Source organism: Cornus florida, unplaced genomic scaffold (assembly GCF_030987335.1).
Source record: "Cornus florida cultivar Cherokee Brave unplaced genomic scaffold, ASM3098733v1 CherokeeBrave_3.0.0_Hap2_Chr02, whole genome shotgun sequence".
In the NCBI taxonomy this organism is placed as follows: domain Eukaryota; kingdom Viridiplantae; phylum Streptophyta; class Magnoliopsida; order Cornales; family Cornaceae; genus Cornus; species Cornus florida.
The window spans coordinates 41,763,998-41,768,421 of NW_026775572.1; the positions used below are offsets into that span (position 1 = coordinate 41,763,998).

General features: G+C 36.4%; 1 pseudogene; it reads right to left on the reverse strand.

Annotated features, from left to right (window-relative positions):
- Window positions 1–2,152: 2,152 nt before the first annotated feature.
- Window positions 2,153–2,251, reverse strand: LOC132298017 (small nucleolar RNA R71; annotated as a pseudogene).
- Window positions 2,252–4,424: the final 2,173 nt, after the last annotated feature.

Below are 4,424 nucleotides of genomic sequence, written 5' to 3' on the forward strand. Positions count from 1 at the left end.
TAGATCTTGTTTATTCAATGATTTATGTGGTTTAATGCTTTCAATTGATCATTTCATTCTATCCATATGTCTATGTATGCTAGAATAGATGTTCATGTGTTTGTCTCTAAATTTTGTGTTATTGATGCATATCTATGTATATTGATGCTATAGATTTGGAGATTGTCAAAACATAGTGCTTAAAGGAATGCTCTTGTGATTCTCTTGATGGTTCATAGTTATTCCTTGATGGATTGTGCCTCTCCCCTAGTTTATTATCATGCTAGTAATGTAGATGTAGTGTAATTGTAGTGTAATGTTAAATGGGAGGACAATCTATGCTTCTTGTTTGATGATCCAAGTTTTGAATGCAAGTAACATATGTCTCTATCCTTGTGTTGTATTTAGATTGTGACTTTAATAAAAGGATTAATGACTTGTTTTGATCTATTGTGCCTTTCACATGTTGTTTAGACAAAATATGCTTCATTGCTTAGATATATTGTGCCTTTCACATAATGTTTAGACAATACATGCTTAAATAGTCATCCTTGCTTGTTGAATCAACCACACACACACACACACCAATATTGCAACACACCATTTGCCCTCATTAGTCACCTGTCAATGGTATAGAAGTGCATTGCTTGGTGGTGATCTCTAAACCCCAAGATCTTTCTCTCTATACTTACTCTTAATTGCATTCTTTTGTTATCACTTAGTTTAATTTAGTTGTTATCTAATCAACTAACCAACCAATTATTTGATCACTTGACCAACTAGCCCTAATAGCGATTCCACGACATTGCTCAATCCTCACAATCCCTTGGGATGATCCCTACTTACCCTTGCTATATTTTTAATGAAGGTAGTAGTGGCTTTTATAAATGTAAAACTCTTGGCCCTCGCCTTATAATGCACACACTCTTCAAGCTTGATATGGTGTAGCGACCCTCAACAAAGACCACGTCAGTTTTTGGCGCCGTTACCGAGGATTTGATTGATTAGATTTGGCAATGTCGAATTTGTGGAATCAATTAGGATTAGTACTTTTTTTATCGTGTCTTTACTTTATTTTTATTTTTCTTTTTGGTTACTTATTGTGTTGTTCTTACTTAACTAGGTGCATTGTTGGAGAGGAAGCAAGTAAAGGAGCATTCAAGCTAAGCAAGCAAAGAAAAAAGCTAAAAATTCTAAAAATTTGCTAAGTTAAGCTTTAAATTTGGAGTTGAAGTGCTAAAGGACCTTTGTGAGGCTTTCTTTACTCAATCCCTTAGTTAAATCGTCGGCCCGCGTGGAGGCTTGTTTTTAATTATTCTTGTATTATTGTTGTTAAAGCATGGGAGTATGAATTAAGTGTTTGTGGAAGAAGTCTAATTGCATTGTTGTGGAGGCATAGTGTTTGTCATTCTTTGTGTTTGTTGTGTTTTGCATTTTGCATGCATGGACGTCGTTCATTGAGACCAACTCTTGTCCCTCTTGATTTGCATCTTGAATCCATCGTTAGAAATCACAGGGGAAGAGGAAGTTCAAATAGAGCCAATTTATCAATGGATGACTATAATGATAATCATGTTGAGGACTTTGGTCACATAGACCAACAAGGTATCCTTCATCCTAATGTGCACAATGAGAACATACAAGTACCATTAGGCATGCCTAGGCTATTCATTCACCAACCACCACAACAACAAGACCAAGTTCCATATGGAATACCAAGGCCAATGTATGCTCCACAACCTCCCATCATCAATCAAGGAATTCAAAACCAAGGTGTTCATGTTGCACCTCAAGTAGCTAATCCACCTCTTGCTTTAAGAGACCATTATATGCCTAACTAGTATAATGCACCTACATGCATCCAATTCCCTCCATTTAGAGCACATCATTATGAAATTAAGCCACAAACCATTCAAATACTTCCTAACTATCATGGACTTCCAAGTGAAGAACCTTACAAGCATTTGGATGAGTTTCTTGAAGTATGCTCCATCGTAAAATATACGGACATGCCGGAAGAGGTTTTAAGACTCAAACTTTTTTCATTCACCTTAAAAGATAAGGCAAAGTATTGGTTTAACAATCTTAGGCCTTTTTCAATCACTTCTTGGGCAGAAATGCAACAAGAGTTCTTGAAGAAGTACTATCCGGTTTCTAAGACCAATGCCATAAGAACCTCAATTCGAGAATTTTCACATGGGGATGGAGAAACGTTTCATAAGGCATGGGAACGCTTCAATGAATTGCTTAGGAAGTGTCCACATCATGACATGCCCAAATGACAATTAGTTCAATATTTCTTTGAGAGATTATCGGACAACTATAAGGGCATGGTTGATGCTTCCATGGGTGGCTCATACACTGATAGGAATGAGGATGACGTGTGGCATCTTTATGAGAGCATGAGTGAAAATTCTTTGCATAGAACACTATCATCCAAGAATGGTAAAAATTCAAAAGGTAGGAAGAGTGTTGGCTTACATCAAGTCGACCATTCAAATGAAATAGCCGCCGAAATGAAGTCTTTAGCTCAAAGGTTTGATCAATTTTTTATTAAACAAAACTCGGAAAACCAAGTATCTTCTTTCTCTAACCATTCTCATCGTGCATCATGATGAGCACTGAAAAGTACGTATTTAAACCCCTTAAGCTTAGGCAATCTAGTACCTTTATCTGTCTTACTTTACTATTTTAGATTGATTTCGTATTATTTCTATTTTTAGGCACTTATCCCGAAAATAAGCTAACTCAGCTAAATAAGAGCTTAATTGAAGCAATTTTGGGATTAATCAAAGAAAAGAGCAAAGTGAAGAATGAAGGAAGCAAATGAAGCCAAAGGTGGCAAGCAACAAAGTTCGATCGATCTAAGTTCAAGGTTCGATCGAACTAACAATGATCGATCTCAGCACTTCAAGATAGATCCAAGCCTTGACCCAAAAGTATAAAGTTCCAAAAGTTCGATCGATCCAACACCATCCTTCTATCGATCGAACACTTTTGTCTTTATTCAAATGATTGATCCTATCCACAACTGTACCACCCACTAACCACTTTTGTCCTTTTCCAATAAATATCTCAGATTTGTCTTTTTCCAAAAAGCTTAGCCAGTTCGATCGATCTCACTTACTTTCGATCGATCGAACTTCCTCCAGTACGAAAAAGTTAAAATTCCATCTCATTGAAAGTTGTCCTTTATCCAATCATTAGGGAATGTTGTGTGCACAACCCCAGCTCATTTTGGGTGTCATTTTGACCTACCTATATAAGGATAAGGATTGCTTTTTCAAGGGGAGCCAATATTATTTTTATATCATCTCTTGGAGAGGAAGTTTAGAGGAGGAGGAGGCTAGAGACACTATTAGAGACTCTTCATCAACAAGGAGCAGATTTCAACCATGGAGATAGCCCTTGAGGGTTGGCGCATCATCACCATGAGTGGCTAGACATCCTCTTGGGGCTAGAGTTAGCCCCAAGCATGCTTTCTATATCTTAAACTTGTGTATTATTGAGGGATTAGTGTTGTAGTTAATGTTTTGACACTTTTATACATATAGATCTTGTTTATTCAATGATTTATATGGTTTAATGCTTCCAATCAATCATTTCATTCTATCCATATGTCTATGTATGCTAGAATAGATGTTCATGTGTTTACCTCTATTTCTTATGTAATTGATGCATGTCTATGTGTATTAATGCTATGGATTTAGGGATTGTCAAAACATTTTGCTTAAAAGAATGCTTTTGTGATTTTCTAGATGGTCCATGCTCACTTCTTGATGGATTATGCCTCTCCCTTAGCTTAGTTAGTTTAATTTCATGCCACTAGTTTAATTATAGAGTAGTGATAGCATAATTGTTAGATGAGAGGACAATCCATGCTAGTTGTTTGATGTTCCATACTTTTGAATGCAAGTAGCATACGTCTCTAACCTTGTGGTGTGTTTGGCTTGTGAACTTAAAGGAAGGAGTAATGACTTGCTAGATATGTTGTGCTTCTCACATGCTATTTAGACAATATATACTTAATTGCTAGATATACTGTGCTTTTCACATGTTGATTAGACAATGTATGCTTAAATTGGTCACCCCTACTAATTGAATTAACCAAGCACATACACACAAATATTGCAACACACTTTACCCTCTATAGTCACTAGTTGGAAGTGTAGAAAAGCATTGCTTGGTGGTGACCTCTAAACCCTAAGATCTCTCTCTCTTTCTTGCTTACTCTTGTTACATTCAATCACTTAGTTTAATTTAGTTGCTCTCTAGTTTACTTAACCAACCAACCATTTGTTGATCACTCGACCTACTGAACCTAGTTGCATTTTCACATTCAAGTACAACTCCAATCCCTTGGGACGACCCCTTTTCACTCATACTACATAGTATAGGTGTTAAGTAGTTTATAAATTTAACTATAATGCCCACTTGACACTAAT